This window comes from Myotis myotis, unplaced genomic scaffold (assembly GCF_014108235.1).
Source record: "Myotis myotis isolate mMyoMyo1 unplaced genomic scaffold, mMyoMyo1.p scaffold_m19_p_3, whole genome shotgun sequence".
Classification (NCBI taxonomy): Eukaryota; Metazoa; Chordata; class Mammalia; order Chiroptera; family Vespertilionidae; genus Myotis; species Myotis myotis.
In genome coordinates, this window is record NW_023416335.1 from 201,170,989 (window position 1) to 201,183,330 (window position 12,342).

Here is a 12,342-nt window from a genome sequence, read left to right on the forward strand (position 1 = left end):
TTGTAGGTAACTGAGTTTCTTTCTCTTGCTGTTTTTAAGAGTCTCTCTTTATCTTTTGCCCTTGGCATTTTAATTATGATGTGTCTTGGTGTGGTAGCTCTGTATTCTAAGTTCTGTCTTCTTACATCTGTATTTATACTAGTTGATTCCAATCCTATCAATCTCTATTCCAAAGGTTAGGGTGTTTCTTATCTCCATTCCAGGGAGTAAAGATTATGTAGCTTAAGCATGATTGTTCCTAGTTAAAGTGATTAATTACCCGCCTGGCACTTAGTTAAGAGGTTTTATTCCCTCCCTAACTTCAGGGGAAAATCCCTACCTGGGGAAACAACCTTTCTCAGAGACCTTGGTTAAAACACATAGTGCCAAGAAGGTGAGCAAACATATTAAGAACAGTATGCCATATATGCCAGGTCCCTTGAAACAGCAAGGATGGACCGGCTCCCAGCAAGGCCACCCTTTCCAGGTTTTGAAAATTCTTCCTCTTGGGAGTATGCCAGCACCTTCCCAACCCTCTTCTTCTCCCAGGCACCTTACCTTTGCCTTTTCCTCTCTTAAGCTCCAAGGGTCTTTCTTTTGCTTCTAACTTGTTTCCTGAGCCTATGCAGCCCAGCTGGCTCATTTCTTGTCACTCTAAATAAACTTTCTCTTATAATTTAAAAAAGAAAGAAAAACCCAACCAGTGTGGGTCGGTGGTTGAGCAACAACCTATGAACCAGGAGGTCTCCGTTTGATTCCGGGTCAGGGCACATACCTGGGTTGCAGGCTAGATCCCCAGTGTGGGGATTGCAAGAAGTAGCTGATCAATGATTCTCTCTCCTGATTGGTATTTCTGTCTCTCTCTCCCTCTCCCTTCCTCTCTGAAATCAATAAATTTTATAAAAAGAAAGAAAGAAAATTCTACCACCATTTTTTCTGAGAGAGCTGATGAGATTCAACTGCCCTAAATGCCATTAGTTGACATGTGATGGGCAACCTACTTATGCAGTGCTCTTCATTCTGAATGCTACAGCATAGTGTGTATTTTTTAGGTATTTTAAGCTTCAAGTTGGAATCTAAATTTAAATTACATTTCTAGCCCTAGCCAATTTGGCTCAGTGGATAGAGCATCAGTCTGCAGACTGAAGGATCTCAGGTTCAAGTCCCGTTGCAGGCTCCACCCCAGATCCCAGATGGGGTGCGCAGGAGGCAATCAATCAATGTGTCTTTCTCATATCAATGTTTCTCTCTCTGTGTCCTTCCCTCTCCCTTCCACTCTCTCTAAAAATCAATGGAAAACATATCCTCAAGTGAGGATTAACAAAACAAACAAAAAATTGCGTTTCTACCCTGAAAATAGCTCAAGGTGGAAGAGCTATCCCCTTCTGAAAAATTAGATCCTACTGTGTTTAGGCAACGACCACATTATTATTTCATCTTCTGCCTGACCACTGGCAATTTAAAATGTGAAGCAAGTGGCTTAGAATTGAGGGTCTGTATTAATCACTGTTGTGATGATTGCTAGGCAAAAGCCTGGGAGTTATGAGAGTGTGTAACAAAGGGACCTGTCTGCTCTACAGACTAAGAAAGAGGAAGTGACATTTAATCTGAGCCTTGAAAACTGAAAAGGAGCAGGCCAGGCCACAAAGGGTGGGGTGTGAGGGTGGGGAGTGCAGGCAACGTTGAAATTTCAGGTTTGAAGGCCCTTTGTTAGGAAGCTGTTCCGCCTCCTCAGGCCTTGGAGGACGGGTGGGGAAGCCCTACTGACTGGACTGAGATTCACAGTTCCGCAGGGGGAGGTGGGCAGGAGCCTGGAGGGCCACGCTGAGGACTTTGGACTTAAACCTAAAGACAAAAGGAAGCCACTAAAGAGCTGGAGAGGGTCCATCTGGACATGACCAGACATAAAAGACATTTCTGGCTGCAGTGTGGGCAGTGAATAAGAAGGAAGCAACAGAGGATGCGTAAAGACTAGTTTGTGAGTTTGTGGGCAATGAAGATTAGGAGAAGATGGTGGGTTGAAGAAATAGATCAGGGTTAGAACTGTAAGGACTTGATCTTTGACTATATGTGAGTGGGGAAAAAAAAGTGCCAAAAAAAAAAAAAAAAAGGACTCCTAGCTTTTTAGCTCGAGCTTGTACAAAATAATATAAACGGGGCCACTTTTAAATGGAGTCACTGGCATGCCAGAGAAACTGCTCTGCAGGTTTTATTCCTCAAACCTTTGGAATGTTAAAACTGGGCACATAAACCTTTGAAGTTGGCCTAAAACAGCGTTGTGTTCCAAACAACCATTTATTGGGACTAGGACTGAAAATTAAGTAAATTATTTGAAATTCATATCATTGTTAGCTTATCTGTACCTATAGAAATTCCTTCCTTTCCCTTCCCTTTCTCATAAATACCCCTTGCCTTGACCTCCTAATTGGACTACTGTTTGGATTTTTGCATGAATCCATGCTTTTGGAACAGTTATGTTTTGAAATAAATGTTGTCTCTCACGTTGGCCTTTTATTTTTAGGTTAAAAGTATCCTATATAATAAAAACCTAATATGCAAATTGACCAAACAGCAGAACGACCAGTCGCTATGATGCACACTGACCACCAGGGGGCAAATGCTCAACACAGGAGCTGCTCCCTGGTGGTCAATGTGCTCCCACACAGGGAGCGCCACTCAGCCAGAAGCCGGGCTCATGGCTGGCGAGTGCAGTGCTAAGGAGCAGCAAGTTGAATGGTAAAGAGCAGCGAGCAGGCAGGCGGTAAGGAGCGAGGCGTCCCAGACTGTGAGAGGGATGTCCAACAGCTGGCTTAGGACACCCCCCGAGGGGTTCTGGGCTGCAAGAGAGCACAGGCCAGGCTGAGGGACGCCCCCCCACCCACCCACCCCCCGCCCACGAGTGCATGAATTTCACGCACCAGGCTTCTAGTGAATATATAATAGGTGTATATCCTATATAATGATAACTACTTATGAAAATGAAATAGGATTGGAGAATTTAGGGGCAGTATTGGGTGGGGGAGGATATGAAGAGGAGGAGAGACTAATGTATATAGATTGATCCAGGGAGGTCTTGCTGGTTTGAGCAGAAAAAAGTGTGGATGAAAAAAAGGGATTCTATGAAAAGTAACCTCACATGGTAATCTGATCATCAATTTTTTAATGGGGCAGGTCATGATGAGTAATCATGCCCCAGGCATATAACTTTCTAGTAAAAGTTTTATCTTTTCCTAATGTAACCAAAGAAGTAGGTTGGGCTGCCTGCTGCTACTATGACCAATTTGTAAACAGGTGCTAGTGTAAAAGGAAAGGGATTTATTCCAGGTGCTGCTACCTAGGAGAATGGTGGACTTCTGTCTCAAAGACCATCTCATCTTCCTGCTCAAGCCCAAGGTTCTTATAGGAATAGAGAGGGGAGGGCTTTTAGAGCTTTTCTCTATCCAATTATCTTTCTAGCTTTTGGTGTGGGTAGGCCCTATCCATTCATCTTTCTAGCCTTTGGCATGCTCTGTGCAAGAATCTTTCTGTGCCCCTTTGACTGACTGTCTACCGTACCACTTAAGCATGCCCTGTCCATTGTTTCTGTGCATCTAAGTTAGCACACCTTTTATATAACTACTCCCAAGAGAGCACATAGTCTTAACTATCCTGCAATCCCATCCTACCTTCCTCCCATTTTCATGTAATCTTCCTTAAATGCCCTCCTTAATCTCAAATGCACAAAAGAAACTGCTAGCCTGGCCAGTGTGGCTCAGTGGTTGAGCACTGACCTATGAACCAGAAGGTCACAGTTCCAATCTCAGGCATATGCCCAGGTTGTGGGCTCAATCCCCAGTGTGGGGCATGCAGGAGGCAGCCAATCAATGATTCTTTATTATCATTGGTATTTCTATCTCTCTCTCTTCCTTCCTCTCTGAAATCAATAAAAATATATATTTTTTAAAAAGAAAAGAAACTGCCAACAGTTACTCTTTGAAGCATTTATCTCAGTCTATTGCGAGCTTGCTTCCAGGTGTATACTCTGTTTAGCTCAAATAAATTTTTATAAAAATTCTCTACAGGTTTGAACATTTCTTCTGTCAACAGGAGTAAGGGAGCAATTATGCTATCTGGGGAGAGCACAGCAGGCACAAAGGTCCTGAGACAGAAGTGTGTTTATTGTGTTCAAGAGACAACAAAGACTCCTGTGGCTGGAGTGAAATGACCAAAGAGGTAGTGGTAGCAGGTGCAGTCAGAGAAGCAGCTGGAAGCAGGTCATGAGACGTGTAGGCCCCTGGAGGGCCTTTTGCTTTCACTCTGAGTGAGACAGGAGCCACTAAAAGGATTTGAGGAGCAGAGGAATGGCCCACTGTGACTTAGGGTTTAATGGGAAAGGCTGGAAAGGAGGCTTTTACAATAACCCAGATGAGAGGGAAGGTGATTCAGACCAGGGTGGTTGCAGAGGAAGTGGTGGGAAGAGGCTGGACTCAATGTTTATGTTTGAAAGTAGAGCTGACAGGCTGGATGTGCTAATGGACTGAATGAGGGATGTGAGAGAGGGAGAGGTATTAAGGATGCCTCCAAAGCTTTGCCTCAAGAAATTGGAAGGATGGTGCTGGAGGCTAGGAACAGTAGTTAGCATAATAAATGCAGGAGGTCCATCAAAATGTTGATGGACACCTACAGCAGGGCTGAAAATCTGCATGTTATTACCTGCTGCTGGAACAGCGAAGGAAGTTCCCCCAATCTGATGATCTTTTTATTGTTTACCAGGCCTTACCTTTGATATGTATATCTGCTTTGCTAGATGGCAAAATGTGTGAATAAAAAGCCCTGGGTGTGGAGATTCCAGGAGCGTAGTCACTAGAACTAAGTTTCCGTCTGGCCCTCCAAAATGCCTTCCAAATTCATATTTCTTCTCTAGCCTCTTCTTTCATTTAAGCACAGCCCCTTTTCCAGATTCCTGAACCCTTCTAGATGCTGAGAACGACCCTGGCAGGATGGCATTACCATTCGCTGAAATGAGAAACACTATGAGGAGAAAGTCAGAAGAGACAGGTATGAGATCACCCAGTGAAAGTTCCAAGCACCTGTTCGTACTAACTCATTCATTCCTCACAACAACCCAGTAAGTACTGTTGTTATTCCTCTCTGACAGATGAGGAATTGAGGCATTACTCTACAGTGTTCCTCAGAGCCCAGCTGTAATGTGGAGATAATAATCCTATTGAGTTTGCTACTACATAGTCTATCAGGGAAGTCAGTCAGCTCAATAAACAATTACAACAACATCTAGAGTCCATTGGGGAAAGTCTGAGGGACTATAGTTGTACAAAGCAGAAACATCTCCTAAAGTTTGGGGGTAGAGGAGACAGGCAGGGCTCAGGAAGACTTCCAAAAGGAAATGATGTTAGGCTGAAATCTAAAGGGTCAGTAGCCAAGCACGGGGTGTAGAAAAGGAAAGAAAGAGCATTCCAGGTAGAGGGAACTACTTGTGCAAAAAGGGGCAGTGGGTTTGGAGGAACTGAAAGAATTTCAGTATGTTTGTATGTTGATTGGTCCCTATTGAGAGGTTTTCTCCACAAACACCTGGCCATGTTTCAAGGTTTCCCTATTCCTAGTGTCTTCAGGCTGTATCTTTGAGAAAGCCAAGGTTTGCTATTCTTGATTACTCATCAGGTTTTTGTCGGTCCTCAACCATGACCATGAGTTCCTGCCTCTGGACTTTGGACTTGCTGTTCTCATTAATTAGGACACTCCATTCTCCCATAAACCTTCCCAGGTCTGCACCTTCCAGGTGGTCTTTCCTCTTTTTTCCACAAGAGCCAGTGAAAGGCTTGATCACAGCACTTAAAAATAACACATTGGGGGAGGGAGGAATGGGTGAAAATGTAAAGGGGAAGTAAGAGGTATAAACTTACAGTTATAAAGTAAATAAGCCACTCCCTAGCCGGTTTGGCTCAGTCGATAGAGCATCCACCTGCAGACCAAAGGGTCCCAAGTTCGATTCCCATCAAGGACTCATACCTCAATTGCAGGCTCCCCCCCCCACCCCCCCGGCCCAGTCCCTGGTCAGGGCAAGTGCAGGAGGCAACCAATCGATGTTTCTCTCTGTCTTTCCCTCTCTCGTCCACTCTCTCTAAAAATCAATGGGAAAATATCCTCTGATGAGGATTAATAAATAAAATAAAAATTAAATAAATAAGCCATGGAGTTGTAGCATACAGCTCAGGGAACATAGTCAATAATCCTATATAATAAAAGGGTAATATGCAAATTGACCCTAACAGTGGAACGACTGATTGCTATCACGCACACTAACCCCCAGGGGGCAAACACTCAATGAAAGAGCTGTGCATGGTGTTCAGTACGCTCCCACAGGAGGAGCTCTGCTCAGCCACAAGCCTGGCTGATGGCTGCGAGTGCAGCAGCAGTGGCATGAGCCTCTCCCGCCTCCTCAGCAGTGCTAAGAATGTCCAACTGTGGCTTAAGCCCGTTCCTCATAGGGAGCGGGCCTAAGCTGTCAGTTGGACATCCTCTGAGGGCTCCCAGGCTGCCAGAGGGATGTCTGACTGCCAGCTTAGGCCCAATCCCCTGGGGAGCAGGCCTAAGCCGGCAGGTAGACATCCCTCGAGGGGCTTAGGAAACAAGTTATAGAGGCAAAGGAAGAGCCCATGGTGCTTGTAAGTGAGGAAGGTAAAGGTGATGCGCCTAGGGGGATGGGGGAGGAAGAGAGTAGAGGGAAGGGCTCTTCCAAGGAGGGAGAGGTCCTGGGTCTTTCTTCCTAAGGTTTTAAGGGTGGAGATTTTAGGGGAGGTCCCAGGGGAAGATCTCAATAGAATATTCAGCAGCTTTCCAAGTGTGTCCTTTTAGGGTCTAGGTCTCCACTGATTGATTGATCAGCGCCAATACAGGGTGTTATTATTGAATGCAGCTGGTCCTAAGGTTAGCTGTGAAGTAGCTTCTCTGGTTTTGCTAATTTTCTGGGCCTGGAGCTGACATGCAACTGAGTCCTAGATATTATCTCTAGGGAGGAAAGGCCAGGGGCTCTAAACTGAATAACCAGCAATATGAAAGGTCAGGGGGGAAGGTCACCCTGAGGCTCAGGTCCCACACTACCATTGTCCATTGCTAGGCACCTGGGGCTTTCCAACCTGGTGACTTCTGTACCTGGCCCATTGTCCTTGTTCTGCTCCTGTCTGTCTAACTGCCTATCACATAGCCATTCTCGTCATGGGTGTTCACATATGCAGAACCCCTAAAAAAGACTATATAGTCCTAGCTGGTTTGGCTCAGTGGTTAGAGCATTGGCCCAAGGACTGAAGGGTCTCCGGTTCAATTCTTGTCAAGAGCACATACCTCAGTTGCAGGCTAGATCCCTAGTCCTGGTCAGGACATGTGAGGGAAGCAACCAAGTGATATATCTCTCTCATACTGATGTTTCTCTCTCTTTGTCTCTCCTCTTGCCTTCCACTCTCTCTAAAAATCAATGGGGGGAAAAATCCTCAGGTGAGGATTAACAACAACAACAAAATTATATAAAACTGTTCATAGCAGCTTTATCATAGTAGTCTAAAACTGGAAATAATAAGAGAATAGAAAAATAAGATTGATAACTTCATATAATAGAATACTACTCTGCAATAAAATGAAACAAATTACAGGTATAATCAACAAAATGGGTGAATGTTATTGACATTCTGCTGAGAGAGAGCACCCTGACAAAGAATACACATACTATGCATATCCATTTTCCATTGCTGCTGTAACAAATTACCACAGACTTAGTGGCTTAAAACAATATATTTGTTATCTTAAAGTGCTTTACAAGTCCCATTTTAATCTCACTGAACCAAAATTAAGGTGTCAGTTGGGTTATTTCTTTCTGGGAACATTAGGGGAGAATCCTTTTCTAGCTTCCAGATGCCAACCACATTTCTTGGCTTGTGGCCTCCTTCCACTAACTTCAAAGACAACAGTATAGTAAGTATCACCGACCCTCCATCTATCCTCCCATTTCTTTGACCCTCTCCTTCTGCCTCACTCTTACACTTTTAAGAACCCTTGTGATTACATATTAAGACCAAAGAAAACAATCCAATTTTAAAAATGGGCAGCCCAGATTGGCCTGGCTCAGTGGTTGAGCGTTGACCTATGAACCAAGGGGCCACAGTTAGATTCCAGGTCAGGGCATATGCCTGGGTTGGGGGCTCAATCTCCAGTGGGGGGATGGGGGCATGTAGGAGGCAGTGGATCAATGATCCTCTCTCATCATTGATGTTTCTATGTCTCTCTCCCTCTCCCTTCCTCTTTGAAATCAATAAAAAATATATTTTTAAAATGGGCAAAGGACCTGAATAGACATTTCTCCAGAGGACATACAGATGGCGAATACACATATGAAAAGATGCTCAACATCATTAATCATCAAATTAAAGCCACAATGAGATATCACTTCACACCTGTTAGAATGGATATCATCAACAAACAAATGTTGGTGAGGATGTGGAGAAAAGTGAACTCTCTGACACTGCTGGTGAGATGCAAATCGGTACAGCTACTATGGAAAACAGTATGGTGGTTTCTCAAAAAATTAAAAATACAACTACCTTATGACCCAGCAATTTTACTTATGGATGTTTAGCTGGAGAAATCCAAAACACTAATTTAAAAAAATATATACACCCCTATGTTCACTGCAGCATTATTTACAACTAGGGGCCCAGTGCACGAATTTGTGCACCTTGAAAGGAACTGTGGGCTGAGAGGCTGCGGTGGGCACAGGGACAGGTCTTGGCCCATCCTCTGTGCCTCTGTCTGGCCCCTCCCACTGAGGCCCCAGGTCTTCTATCTGCCTTCAGACCTGCTCTCGCTGCCGCTGCTCCCATGCACTGACTGCATGGAGCAATTGGGGCTGGCGCCAATAGTGGTGTGAGCAGTGGCTGCTGCCTTGCTGCTGCCTTGATCGCCCCTCAGGAGCAGGGGGAGGTGGAGAAGCCCTCAGGGGCAATTGGGGCCGGCAGCTGCTGCTCACACCCGCTGATGGTGCTGAGTGATTGGGACTGGTGCCAGGCACCGGCAGCGGGTGTGAGCAGGGCCGACTCTGGCAGCAGGTGTGAACACCAGGCAGGACCGGGCACATGGGAGCAAAGAATTTTCAGTAACCATCAGAGGCTCACCCTGATGACAGCGACCAGTGCCCTGCCTCGCCCTGGTCTGGCACCCCCGCTCACCTGCTCTACCATCCCGCCATGACCGACACCTGTCATGTTCTACACTCTGCCGCCTGCTGCCAACGACCACTATGTTCCGCACACACCCCCTGGTGGTCGGCACACATCATAGCAACCGGTTGTTTGGTTGTTTGGTTGTTCCACCATTTGGTCTATTTGCATAGTAGCCTTTGATTATATAGAATGGCCAACATATGGAAGCAAGACAAGTGCCCATTAATAGACAATTGGATCAAGAAGAGTGGTCAGCCCTGGCTGGTGTTCTCAGTGGTTAGAACACCAGCCTACACACTGAAGGGTTGCAGGTTTGACTCCCAATCAAAGGTGAGCACATGGATTGCAGGTTCAATCCCCAGCCCCGATCAGGACATGTGCGGGAGGCAACCAATTGGTGTGTCTCTCTCACATTAATATTTCTCTCTCTCTCTCTCTTTTCCCACCCTCTTCTCCCTCCCTCCCTTTCACTCTCCCTGAAAAGCAACGGAAAAATATCGTTGGGTGAGGATGAACATACAAACAAAAAAAGATGTGGTGCCAGGTGTGTACTAGACTTATCGGGGAGATCACTTCATAAATTATATAAATGTCTAACCACTATGCTATAAACCTGAAACTTATTTATAATAATAAAAGCATAATATACTAATTAGACCGGAGAGCCGAACAATCTTCCGGACGTCATTCTGGATGTCCTTCTGGATGAAGCTGCTGCAGTGGGGCTGAGGCAGAGGCGGTTAGGGGCGATGAGGCAGGCAAGTGAGTAGTTAGGGGCAATGAGGCAGGCAGGAAGAGTGGTTAGGGGCGATTAGGCAGTCAGGCCAGTGAGAGGTTAGGAGCAAGCGGTCCCGGTTTGCAAGAGGAATGTCTGACTGCCGGTGTAGGCCCTCAGGGATCGGCCTAAACCGGCAGTCAGACATCCCCCGAGGGGTCCCGGATTGCGAGAGGGTGCAGGCTGGGCTGAGGGACCCTCCCCCCCATGCACGAATTTTGTGCACCGGGCCTCTAGTATAAAATAATGTCAACTGGAATTTAAAAATATAAAAACAATTTTAATAATTCTAGCAGATGAGGCAGGAAAATCAAGGTAACTCCAGATTAAGGTGGCAACCTTTCAGAATACTAGTTCACTAAAAATAAAATCCACTCCCTCTACCACCCAGTAAAAATTTACATCGCTGGGAAAAAACAACAACACATTTTTAGACACAAACATTTGACTTTGTCCATAGGATTAAAATAGGTTAATTAAGAGGCAAAGCAAAATATATTATACCATCATTTTCAGCATTAAGTATATGTGTCTCTAGTGATAAAATAGTTTTGATTTGCAAAAATTGTGTCATTAAATTAGTAGATAATTGTTCCTAAGAGCCTGGGAGCCAGGTAATAGCAATTTGAAGTTACCAGCAAAACTAATCAGTTTGGTTAGTCTGCTGAAGATGGGGAGCGGAAATGAGCCTGAAAGAATAAAAATTACATTTTAAAAAGACCTCAAAATAATGAATTCCTAATACAATATTGGCTGTAGTTGACACTGTGGGTGCCTCTTCAATTTTCTTTGCACCCTCTCCCAACCATGGCAGCTTTGCTTTCTGGATGGTATTGACAGCCCCTCCATTCCCCATCCACTTCTACTCCCAGCTACAGGGGTGGGCCCTGATTTGCCTAAATCAATTAGGATAATTTCACTCTCCTTGTCTCAGCTAGTCCGAAGGTGGGCCCATGACTCCAGTTGGTTAGGTTAGCATTTTACCTTTCAGACAGCAATATCTTTTTATTGATTTTAGAGAGGAAGAGAGAGGGAGAAAGATAGAAACATCAGTGATGAGAGAGAATTATTGGTCAGCTGCCTCCTGCATGCCCCCTACTGGGGATTAAGCCTGCAACCCTAGCATGTGCCCTGACGGGGAATTGAATCTTGACCTCCTGGTTCATAGGTCAACACTCGACCACTGAGCCACACCGGCCAGTGTAATACCTGTTAAAGAACAAAAGTCAACTCAATAAATTTGAAGATCTAATTGGCTTTATTAAGTGATTCATGAATCAGTTAGCATCCTATCTAGCAACTAGAAGGGTACTCTGACAAGTTGTACAAAACAGAAGGTTTTTATAGGCAGAAAGACAGTGTGATTAAGAAGTTAAAAGTGGTGCTCGCTTCGGCAGCACATATACTAAAAATGGGAACAATACAGAGAAGATTAGCATGGCACCTGCACAAGGATGACACGCAAATTCGTGAAGCTTTCCACATTAAAAAAAAAAAAAAAAAAGAAGTTAAAAGTGGATTATTTCAGGTAAGGACACTTTCCCTGAGGCTGGGAAGGCAGGAAATCTTAACAAGCAGATTATTTCACTAGTGATGATCAGGAAATTCCAGACTGATGGGTTTAAAATTCCACTCCAGAGAAAGACTGAAATTACAGTTAGGTTAAGTATTAAGTCTTTGTGGAACTTAGCAAAAGTGATTCCATTTTGAGCTTGTTTCCTTTTTTCTTTAATAGTCTTTTATTTTTTAATTACAGGTGACATATCTATAATAATAAAAGCCTAGGTGGCCCTCACGCCCTCACGTCATCACAAGACGGCCACCCCCATGTCTTCACAAGATGGCCACCACAAGATGGCCAGCAGGGGAGGGCAGTTGTGGGCGATCAGGTTGGCAGGGGAGGACAGTTGGGGGCGATCGGGCTGGCAAGGGAGGGCAGTTGGGGGTGACCAGGCTGTCAGGGGAGTGGTTAGGGGGTGATCAGACTGGCAGGCAGAAGCAGTTAGGGACAATCAGGCAGCCAGACAGGCAAGTGGTTAGGAGTCAGCAGCCCCGGATTGTGAGAGGGATGTCCGACTGCCGGTTTAGGCCTGATCATTTATCCCACAGGGATCGGGCCTAACCAGCAGTTGGACATCCCCGAGGGCTCCCAGATTGGAGAGGGTGCAGGGTAGAATGAGGGACACCCCTCCAGTGCACAAATTTCATGCACTGGGCCTCTAGTAATACTATATTAGTTTCAGGTGTACAATATAGGTATTAGATATTTATATAATTTATGAGGTGATAAGTCTAGTACCAATCTGACACCATACATAATTATTATATTACTAGAGGCCCAGTGCATGAATTTGTGCACAGGCGGGGTCCCTTGGGTTGGCC

At 45.1% G+C, this 12,342-nt stretch overlaps 1 non-coding gene across 1 annotated transcript; it reads left to right on the top strand.

Annotated features, from left to right (window-relative positions):
- The first annotated feature begins 11,341 nt into the window (after nt 1-11,341).
- Nucleotides 11,342-11,449, top strand: LOC118652223. Its single transcript, XR_004966490.1, has one exon. It is a non-coding gene; the product is annotated as a U6 spliceosomal RNA (small nuclear RNA).
- The last annotated feature ends 893 nt before the right edge of the window (nt 11,450-12,342 follow it).